Raw genomic sequence first — 12373 nt, 5'->3', positions numbered from 1 at the left:
CTCTGCCTCTCTCTTTGTCCTTATTCCTATATATTCATAGAAACATCCTGTTAATCATTTACATGCTCTATGAATATAGCACTTCAGTGTGTGTGTGTGTGTGTGTGTGTGTGGATTGAACCCAGAGCCTTTTTACTGAGCTTAGCCCTTTTAATTTTATCTGAAGACAGGATCTCACTAAGTCACGAAGTGGCCCAGGCTGAATTCAAACTTGTAATCCTTCTGGCATCATCCTTCCAAGGTTACAAGCATGCTCCACCATGCCCTGCTAGTTTGGACTATTTTATGAGACATTTAAATCAAATGGCTTCATACAGACTAGGGCAGTTGCAGCATAAATAAAGAGAAGTACACTGCAGAGGAAATGGGAAGGTGCTGGACTCTCTAGAATGTAAGATCCTTTAGAGGATCTAGACGTATTGCCCACAAATATTTATGAAGTGCTTGTTACACTTCAAACCCCACTGTAAAGCTGGGACCATGAGAAACAAAATACTATGAGATACCTTCAGCTAAGTGAGAAGTTTGGACTTTCTCTCCAGGTATGAATTTATTTTCTTTGGTTTTGGTCTTCATTTTGGTTTTGGTTTGATCAGAGGAATAAAATAACCCAATTGGGGTTTTTATAAGTATATAATTCACAGGAAAGAAAAGCCAAAAGTATCCTGCCCAGTTAGAAAACCGTGCATCAAGACAAGAGAATTAAGGACTTGGTTTGAGGCTATTGCTGTTGTAGTATCCTCTTTATGACTTAATTCTGAATCAAGTAACACTTAAAACAAGTGGGTATACTCAGTGAATCGATGCTTCCATGGAGGAAAGAAAGGAAGCGCAAGTGCTTATGAATCTCCTCCTTCACAAAACTGGCAATCCTAGTCAAAATGAACATGGGAGAAATATTTTGTTTTCAGGCTTTAAAATTTATTTATTTTGTTAAGGCAGTAAATGGGAAGTTGATTGGAGCTAAATTCAGAAAACTGTGTCTATCTGCTTTCCCCAGGTAAATTATGAGCTCTTTTCTGGAAGTGTGTGGGGTGGCTACTGAGATACAGGCAGCAACTGATCTATCTTGGTGTTTATGGTACACGGGGGAAGGTGGGATAGAGAACTCTTAAACAGACCTATAAATGTGTGTAATAACAGATTTCACCGATGAATAAAGGGTTTCTTTTTTCACTTTTATGTTCAAAAGTAGTAAGTCTGAAACGCTGCGCTTGTGTGTGATCTACCGGGTCCCTACAAGGGCCCAGCTCCCCGGATGTTTCCATGGATCTTCCAGGAAGACAGCACCTGTGCCCAGCACAGGCCGCGGCGGGCTTCTCTCTCTAGGGTCCTAGCACGACCCACAGCACACTCAAGCCACTTCGGGGGCTCAGCAGCTTGTGGCCTCGCATTATTTCCTTGCAACGTTTCAAGGCAAGATCAAGGTTGCCATGGCCTCATTTGTCCTTCCACGTTTCCCGGAGCTAACACTCCTTTCTAACGCGGAGGTGTGAAGTGTTGAGCTCAGCACTTTTCTGTGCCATGCAGTTTCCAGTGAGCCCCAAGGAGCGCAGCAGCAGCAGCGATGAAGGCGAGAAAACGGCTCCTCTAGGCAGTTTGTGATTGCTCAGACCCCACAACCGCCTACCTGCTCCCCTAACTCAGGCCTTGATTCATTGCTAACTAACTTGATTCACTCCTAACCTACCTGGTCCCAAAACTCAAGTTTTGATTCATTACTAAATTTTTTTGCTAACTTTTAAAGTTTCACGCAAATCCCTACAGCATTGGGAAGAGATTTACTTGGTTGCTTTGGTATCTAAGAAATTTCGTAATTTGAAATTTTTTGCAGGGTTTGGACAAGACAAACTCTAAAAATGTTGTTTCAATTTCTTCCCAGAGGAGGACTTGGCTTTTAAATTGCTGTTGGTTAGAATTTGTGGATTTGATTTTGTTAAATATCTGCTGCCTGCTGTGCCTACAACAGTCAAAGGTTTATGAGACTTTTATCAGCAATTAAATAAGCAGGACGTGTCTCTATGCAATAACAGCCAGAGACAGAAGTGATTAGTCTTGTAATTTAAGTAATGAGTAAAAATATACAGCTTGTGAACACTTAGTTCATCAGTTTGGAACCAGTTGCTTTTTCCTAAGTTTAAACATGATTTAGAGAATATTTGTGCTTTGGATTAAATCACCTTCATCTCTGTGTTATCTAACTATGCGTCCTCACACTATTCCTGATCATTCAGAAGATATATTTATCCATAGGGAAATAGAATTAAATGGGCAGTAAAATTGTTCAAGTTCTTTCATGGACTCAGGAGAAGTTTCAAGGACTCATGATTTTCTATTGCAATATTCTGTTTTACATATTAGATAGCTACAAAATATGCAAAAACACTATATGAAAAAAATCAGTTTAATTCAAAATTTGTAGGTGGTAATCACCCTCTATCTTTCCACTTACCCTTCAACCAACTCAGGTAAATATATCTACTAATTGAATTTTCAGAATTCTGCATTCACCTTCCTATGTACAAACGAGGATTCTTTGTTGTTGTTGATGTTAAGGTCAACCTGTTTGATTATTTAAGTCTAGCATAAACACTACAAAGGAGTGCAAGTATTATCTTTTTGAGCTTGATTTTATTCCAAAATGCTTTTTTAAAAAGGCCAAGCAGACAACTGCATCATCATTAATATTCAAGTTCAGATATAATTCAATTATTCTTTCATGGCATGGTTACTGGCTGAAGAAATATTTGAATTTACTAAAATGACAATCTGAACAACTAATTCCATTACATTATATTACTGAGGAAATACATGAAATACTTTAACTGTAATTAGAAATGTTTATGACTTGAATCATAATTGACTGAAGGAAGAACTAAATCAAATAGGAAATATACAGATCTCTTTCTAAATTAATAGAAAGTAAAATTTATTATTGTTATATTTGCTCCCAAAGGATAGTGTAGCTTTCTTGATTTGAGTCTTAGATTTTTCCAGTCTGCATTTTGTTCTGTGATCACCCATTTTCTACTCCTAAAGAAATCAGAAAATTTAAAAATTATTGTAATCTGATCATGTAAAAGGTAGAGAATAATTTCATTAAAGTTAAATAATGAGTGCACTGTTCAAGTAACAGGTGAAGTCTCTCCTAGAGATCATTAATAGTAGGTCAACTTCTTTGCCAGTTGATATTGATATGTATTAGGGAGGTTAATCCAACACAACTGTGTACAATAAATTGAAACAAGGAATGACTAAAGGTGACAAGATGTCAGGACGCTATTTCCAAAATTCAGGTGAGAGGCAGGTATATCCAGGTGGGTGCAAATGGGAAGGCATGAAACATGAGATATACGGAATAACATAATGTAAAAGAACAAGAAGATGGTGTGAGGAAAGATAAAGTTTAAGATATAAAGTCAATGTTAACAGAGATGTCACTAGTTGGATAAATACTGAGAATGATTGATGATTTTGGAAAGGAAGAATATTAGCTCAATTTTAAATATGGGCTTAGTCTGAAGTCTTCATTGGCATATGGTATACAGGTAAAAATATTCCACAAGAAAATGGCACTGGAAACAGAGATGTATCATAGGACACATTAGGACATGCACAAAACTAGTCATCTAAATCAGCACTTTTCAGACTCTAATGTGGCTATGAATTATCTGGATTTTAAAAATGTGCATCCTCTTCAGTTCACGTGAGGTAGGACATGAGATACTCTATTCCTAACAACTTTCTATGTGATCCCCAAGCTCCTTGTCTGATGACCAAGTAAAGCAGAATCAGTCTCAAACTTGGATACTCATTAGAATCTCCTAAAAGTTAGAAACAAGAAAGCGATAGTGATGTTTTGTTTCCCAGAAATTCCAATTACATTGGCTTAAAACACAGCATCACATCATATTTAACTCTCACCAAGATTCGAACGTGCCGCAAAGTTTGAGAACCAAGGTCAAGCGGTGGATTGAAAAGGGAGAAAGTGGACATTCAGCAGGGTGCTGATGAGGTCAGAGGAGATGTGATGACTGAGAGGCCCGCAGCAGTCTTGACAGGCTTTACTGGGCGTATTATCATTGGAGGATTATTCTTTATTTTGAAAAAAATAGTAACTTTGCAGGGTGTGTGGAAATCATTATGAATTAGTTTTTATGAACAATAATAAAGAATACAAAGTAGAAGTATGCAAAACATAGAGTTCTGCTCCATATGAAATAACTGACAGACATGAAAAATGTAACATTTTGTTTCTGTTATGATATCACAACATTTCACCCTACACCGATCTTACAGTTCATCCCAAAATAGGGCAACCTAGAGCCCTGACTTATTTAATCAGATTATCTAGGAAATAATTAAATTTTACTCTGGGAAAAAGAAAAAGAAAAAGAAATGACTGGCATGAAGATTTTGTCTATTTCATTCAAGATAGTCCTTTTTAAGTCTGAATAAATGATAAAATCACCATAATTTGGTAAAAGGACTAATTCCATCAATATAAGATCATAATATTAGCATTATAATTTAAGTTAATTATATTTATCAACAGATAAATAAAACAAGTCTCTAATAGTTACTAAATTACCAAAAACATTATTTCCTCCAAATGAACCTGTACACTTAAAAAATAAGATTATAGGACATTTTGAGGTAAAATCCATTTTTGAGGCAGAGTGCAACATTAGGCTTTACTTATTGAATATAAAAGAGACATGAAGAAATTAGCATACTCATTTCCTCCTAAGTCTTCTCCTCCCAATGTTTATGAATGATATTTTTGTTAATTTCTTGTTGTTCAGATTTATTACATCATATTTTATTCTTTGACTATAATAAGCAGAATTATTGGCTAAGTTTTATATACAAGAAAATTTAATGTTTACCACCAAGATGTTACTATGATTCTTTCCTTTTTTTAGAATAAAAACTCTTAGGTTTCACAGTAACATCCTACTTATTGATTTATTTTAAGGATTCCTAGGTACTTGCTATTCCTCCAGTTCTTGTTTGCTTGCATACTCTGTTGTCCTTCTACTTCAAGGACAACTTGATCGGGTACAAAATTAATAGATTACTCCTTGTTTTGTCATTTAGACCTTTGGATAAATAACAATACTCTGTGACATTTCTTGGACAACAGTTTGCCTATCAAAACTTTACATTTATTATTTTCTTTAATGTTTACAATAACACTATTGTGGTCAGCTGAATAATGGTGCCAAAAGATAGCAAGATCTTAATTTCTAAAGCCTGTGAATACTACCTTATGTAGTGAAACAGGTTTAACAGTTGTGAATAAATCAAGAATCTTAAGATGTAGGGATAATCTTAGATTGCTCAGGCAGACCTAAATTCAATAACAAGGTGTCTTGATAAGCAGGAAAGAGAGGGAGAGTTGACTACACAGAAAGAGGAGAAGATCATGTGATAGAAACAGACAGGAGCAAAATCGTAGGTAGAAGATGTTGTGCATCTGGCTTTGAGGATATCAGGTCCATGAGCCCAAGAAGGCTACTCTACAAGTCAAGCAGGCAAAAAGGCAGATCCTTCCATAGCACTTCCAGGTAAGCCCAGCCATTCTGATACCTTAATTTTCAGTGCATTGGAACCCATTCATGACATCTGATATCAAGACTATAATAAATTTGCAATACTTTGAGCCCCTAAATTTGTGACAATTTGTAATAGCATCCATAGGAAAATAATACACTTAGGAACTACAGTTGTAGTTACTATCCCAGTTTATACATGAAGACTCTCAAACACAGAGAAGTTGACTGACTTGCCCAAAGTCATGCAACTTCTTGTTGAGAAAAGTTAGCATTTAAAAGTTAGTAGCTGCCTGTCCTATTAACAATGAATTATGTGTTGCGAAGGAGCCTTTCTTCCACTTTGTCCTTACAATTCTAATTTTATATCAGTGCCATATTAAAGGGTTTCTATGATTTTCTTCATAACCATGTCTTCTGATTTTCAATATAATAGTCAGTACTAAATGACCACAGTTCAAATTAAGAACATTATTCAGGTATAAAATTTCTTCATTCATCAACGAATAACTATTTGTCCTATTTAAGAAATTAGCAAGCATTGTGTTCCTACTAACCTATGAATTTTTGATATTGTCTTAAATAGAACAAATTCCATTTCCTCCCTAAAACAATTAAAATCTAATTAACCAGAAATCTGTCTGCATAATAGTCAGAGGATTTGAACCCTGAGTTCAACAGTAATTATTAGGGGTACTAAAAATAACTATAAAAGCAATGATTTCTCACAGTGTGTGGGGAATATAAAAGTCTATTCTGATTTATGGAATTTCACAGAACTCAGATAATATTTTCACATGTTTCATAAAAATGTAATAATAGGAGTTACGCATACACATGGAAAAAATTGCATGGAAAAGTAGAAAAAGAAAACCTAGATTCCTTTTTTCCCTTTTGAAGGAATAAATATATCTTATTGCCCAATCCAGGATACTTTGCCGAGTGACATGAGCTCACAATACAGAAAACTGGGGAGAAAGAAGTGGCAAAAACTAGGCTATCATTGGATTATTGGTGAAAATTGAAGATACTTTCAGGTTTTTCCAATAAAAAACATAAATATAAGATTTATAATATATTGGCATCATTTTTAAGAATAGTTACAGAGTGAATACTAAAAAAATATGAAAATTTGTGTGGAAATTTGAGTTTGTTCAGTGTCAAATTACTCTCCAAATGTACAACATCAGCACACTCTTTTACCAACAAGGGTGGAAGCCATAATACTCCACAGACATTTCAGTCATAAATAAACCAATCTCATTATCTTTAGTAATGTCTTTATAGGTTAAAATTCTTTGTTCTGTTTTGATTGGTATTTCTTTAATTGCAAGTGAAATTAATCATTTATTTTGAAGTTTGTGCATCTATATTTTTCTGTGATTTATTTATCTATGCCCCTTACCAATATTTCTATAAAATTTGTATTTGTTTCTTTTGTGTGTGTGTTGGTTTTTTTCCTGTATCGGGAATCACACTCAGGACCTTGCATTTGCCAGGCCGGCGCTGTGTCGCTGAGCTAAATCCCCAGCCCCCTGTATTTGTTTCTTGTTGATTTACATAAACGCTGTGAAGCCAAACCGTTCTGCCACTCCCTGTAAATGTATCACCCACACTTTTTTGACGCATCATGTCTGCTGTGTTTCTGGTTGCATTCTTTAGAACTTTACCGCATGGATGTACTCGTGCTCATCTTTTATTTGCTTATTATTTCTCAAGCATTACTTTGGAGGAGAGTTGATACACAGTCACAGTAATTTTCCAGGTTTCTTAAAGCAAGAAAATAGTACTCACTATTTAAATGCTGGAAGCAATATGCCAATTTAGATTTGCTCCAAAGCTCAGATTCTTTTTTTATTTTAAAGAGAAAAAAAGATAAACATAGTAATGAAACAAGTTTCAAAGAGGTTAATAGGACACTTACAATAGTTGATACATTGGGTGTTGTTGTCTTCCTAGTAGTTATTCAGAGTAAAAGATACAGGCATGATATCTTGTCCATACAATATCAGCACAAAACTTTCTTTTTAATGAACTAAGAGAAACTAGCTGTGTAACAATCTTAACTATCTTGTGTATACATATAGTTTCCTTTTTCCCTTTCTTCCTTTAACCTTTCCCCTTTCACAGTTTGTCTTTTCTTTTTAACAGTTGCTTACCAATCATAATATGCATTACACATTTTGCATCTTATTTATTTGTTCATTTTCTCACACTAGTGAGACAGTAAGATGTTTAACATAGGCGTCTTATTTATTTCACTTATGACTATGGTCTCAAGTTGCATCCATTTACCTATAAAAGAGAGTGTTTTGTAGCTCAGATTCTATATAATGTTTGGTTAAAATGCCACAGGTTTGCTTCCTTTGTTGCTTTTGCTATTGCTATTTGCTATTGTTTCTACCCTAATATTTCTTAAAATAGCTCATATTTAAAGTACATTTTTAATTTTCAAAGAGTAGACTCCATTAGGTAAATGAATGGTGCCGTTTACTCACAGAAGCTTTTATTTGCAGATCTCTGCTTAATATGGTCAAATGGTCCCTTTTTAGGCCCACCTGCTTGTCACCAGGGAATGGGGCCCACTCAGCTGTGTGTACTGTGTCTCTCTCAGAAGGTGCTTCCTGGTCAACATAGTTAAGCTCAGACACCATATACTGAGGTCACAAATAGTACTGGAGAAAACTTGCAGATGAATTGGTTTGTAGCTTTTCTTGCTGCTATTTAAAAATGAACAAAGAATCTAGAAATGGAAACTTTGATAGCATACCATTTAGTACCCCTTGGTGCCAGATGTAGCAAAAAAGAACGAAAATCAGCAAATATATTAGTGATGTATGTACTTGCACTTCATTAAACTACTCATGACTAGAGCATGCAAAACATAATTTACTAATTTCTTACAGGAGCAGCCTTTCCTCTCAACACAAAAATTCTCTTAATGAGCCTTATTAGCAATTATCTATGTCTTAATTTAGTTAAAGAAGTAATTGACTAACATATAGATTGATATTACTTTCATGTACTAATGAAATAAATATTATTGGGAATTTACATCTACTTTGGGTTCAGAAAATCAAATTATTTTGTTAATTCATTTAACTGTCAAAAAATCAGTTGAACATCATTTATGGATGAGGCATTAAGTTCTTACAATTCAAAGATTAGTAAAATACCATGTATACACTGAAAATATTCATAATATAGTGATGGTTTAGGGGAGAAAAGATACTTTATAAAATGAAAAGTTCTGTAAGAACCTGTGATAGTGAATGAAAAGAGATTCACCTGGAATATAATATATGACAGATAGATAGACTGATAGATAGTGCCAAAAATTGTATACGTACGTACTTCAACAGTTCACTATACTAATAAATGATGTCTGGAAGTTAATGGCCACCACTGTGAGCACCCCTTGTAATTGTAGAGGCCGAAGGTAACTTGTTTTAATTTCATTATGTCTCTATATATGTAGTATTAAAATATTTATACTTTTTTTTCCTGATGTATACATTTTATGATGGACCCTACATATATTAGTCAAGGCAGGAAAAATTCTTCAGAGATCCAGGTTATTACTAATATAAACAGGAGTCAGTGTTTTAGAAAAATTATAAGAAGCTGTGTGTTGGGATGGACTTTTGTGTTCATGGTATGTAAATCGTTGGTCAGCTCTCTAGATTCAGTATGATTCAAGACTTTAATAAAAGAACAAAAAGAAAAGTTTAGAAAGACATTGCCACAAGCTACAGAGCACTAGGGGAGAGGGATGCGCAAAATTGATCAGTGGGTACTTAGTTACACTAAGAAATGAGAAGTCTTGGTGTATTACTACGCAGTAGGAGAATGTTTTGGCTTGTGTCTAGATGTGCCCCCAAAGCCTCACGCACCTGGGAAGTTTTGAAGTTGGCTGCATAAGGGTGGGGTGCTGGGATTAAGTGTGCCCCACCCTGAGTACAGGTGGCACAACCTGAAGGGCAGGTAGCCTAGGTGGAATGTAAAAGGGAGAGAAGGAAGGCAGGCTGTCACTGCTTACTGCTTTGCCGTCTCCTGCCTGCTTGGCATGGGCTGTTTCTCCTTTGCAATAACTCTCTGCCATGCCACCCTGCTGTGAACCCAGATGACTATGGACTGAGCCTCTACAAACTGTGGGCTAAATAAATCTTTCCTACCTTAACTTGTAAATAACAGGTGTTTTGTCTCAGCAACAAGAAAATTTGGCCTATTAAAATACCTTTGGAATTGGCTTGTGGGAAGAGTTTGGAAAGGGATGCAGATGCCAAGTGAAAAAGCAACCCTGGAAAACTGTAATCTGTGCTTGAAGGGAAATTCTGGTCAGACCTCTGAAGTTCAGAATGCTGATAGAAATGCAACCAATAAAGACTAGGCTCAAGAGGGTTCAGTTAGGAATAAAGACTGTATTGGCTGTTTGACTCCAGACCATGTGTTATCCTTTCGCATAAAATTTGTCTGCATCATTCTGAGTTCTTTATTCTTGATTCTCAACATAGATCCAGTTAAGAGCCCGCAGCAATAGCCATGCCACCACCTTAGCATGAGGCTGTCTTGAAACCTATTCTGCAAGATTAATTCATCTGCTGACTTCAATCTCAGTCTCAAGCAAAGTATTTTAATAGCCCAAATTTTCTTGTTGTTGAGAAGATGATTTAAAGTGTTTTGAGTTTGGCCAGAAAGAAAACTGTAAAGTTGTGGACTGCAAAGATGGAGCACAGGAGAACTTGTTTGCTAAAAAGGAATAGGAGAACAGAAAATGTGGCCCAAGGATATCACAGGAACCAGCAGGACTCCAGCCTTTGTAGACTCAAATTTGCAAAAATGAGGAGACTTTGCTTTAAGAAGAGAGCCTCAGAGCACCGTGTTCCAGAATAGCAGTTGTCTAGGGAATTTGTTCCTCAGTATTTGGTTCATAGTGGTTAGCACTTGAACCCTGTAGCCAAGAGAGAATGAAGCCTGGCTACTGCTCCAGCAGGCAGCAGACCTTAACGTCATCTAAGTGGTGCTACTTTTAGATGAATGAAGAATGCAAGAGTTGTGGAATCAGAAAGGCTTGCATCCTAACTTCAAAAGAAGGTCTGGGAGGCCAGGTATGTGCCCTGAGAGGGCAGCATGTGAATCTGTGAGTGTGAAGCCAAAGGTACAGTGGAGACCCCAGAAGGTTGGAGAAGCCAGGATCATGGATCATCTGAGGAAAGATGCAAGGAGGGAGCAAAGCCAGCCAAAAGAGGAGCCGTGGGAGCCTCAACCACCTTCACTGCCATAGGAACTCATTTGAATTTCACATCCTGCCACTGATTATTCCAGATGCTGGACATGAAATTACAGGACTGAATGTCTGCCCTTCTGGACTTTAGACTTACTTTGGTCCTGTTCATTTCTATACCCCTATTTGTACCTTTTGGAATGGGAATGTTTATCTTGTTCCATTGTATATTGGAAATGTTTAACTTTCTTCTCATTTGTACAAGGGCTTGTAAGTAACAGTTTGCCTTAAATCTCAGATTAGATGTTGGATTTGGACTTTTCAGCAGTGCTGAAACTGTTAGGACTTTGACAACTCTTGGAGATAGACTAAATACCTTTTGCATAAAGGGATGTGCATGAGTCTTTTGGGGGCCAGGGCAGAATATCATGGTTTGTGTCTAGCTGTCTCCCCGAAGCCTCATGCACTCATAGGTGAGGCTTTTGGGAGTTGGCTGTATCTAGAGTGTGATGCTGGGATTAAGGGTATGACACTGGGACTAAGCATGTGGTGTTAGAATTAACATTATTCCACAGTGGGTGTGCATGGCACCACCAAAGGGTAGGTAGCTTGGTTGAAATATAAAGGGGCAAAAGAAGTCTTGCTGCCACCCCTGCTGCTGCTCCTTCTGATGTCCCTCACTACTTCCTAGCTGCTGCTTTGTTGCCTTTTTCTTGCCATGCGTGAACTGTTTCTCATCTGTGATGTCACCCTGACTGCCACCCTGCCTTGGAACCAGTTGACTATGGACTGAAATTTCAACTGTGAGCAAAAAATGAACCTTTCCTCCTTTAACTTTGATGTAACAGCAGAAATTCCCCTGGCACAAATTGGGCTGTATTCCACAAGAAACCCGAGTCTATTGAGAACAAAACCAGAGTTTAATTTGAGGCTAGCCACCCTCACTTCCCTTGCCAATCTGGAAGTGGGCAATGGCCAACTTTGTTTCACCTTATATATATTTTGGTTTCCACTGGCAACAGATTGGGATGTTATATTCACTGACCATGGTGGGAGTATTGTGTTTCTCTCAGCCTGTTGGACCCCAGGTCAGTTGCAGTTCGCATATCTAACCATGATAGATGTTTCCCTCCATTTGTCTCCTTTTTTACAACCTATGCATTCCTTTAGGGTTACAATGTTTACCTAGGCCAGGAGATGGAACTGCCCAGGAGGGTTACCTAGGGCTAGGTGCCCCCTTACCTTAGGGAGACATTCCTGGGCAGTGTTGATCTGGGGAATTAGCTCTTACACTGTCCCAGGAGGCTTCCCAAGGCACCACGTAGGCTTTTACCAAAACTATTTTATTTAAAATAATGTGCTAAGATTCATTGCCCCCTACATTGAGTGTTGGGTATTTTGTCTCCACAATGAGAAAAGTAACCAAGACAGTGAGTATTGTAACAATTATGTACTTTGCATTTTAAAAAACTAAAAGAAAGGATTTTGGAAGTTTTACCATAAAGAAATGGGGAAATGTTTGAGAAGAAAGATGTTCAACTTGATTCAAATATTACACAATATACTCCTGTACTGAAACATCGCAGAGGACTCC

Source organism: Chinchilla lanigera, unplaced genomic scaffold (assembly GCF_000276665.1).
Source record: "Chinchilla lanigera isolate Chin_1 unplaced genomic scaffold, ChiLan1.0 scaffold00025, whole genome shotgun sequence".
Lineage (NCBI taxonomy): Eukaryota > Metazoa > Chordata > Mammalia > Rodentia > Chinchillidae > Chinchilla > Chinchilla lanigera.
The sequence above is the reverse complement of the archived record's forward strand: the minus strand, read 5'-3'. Positions refer to the sequence as shown.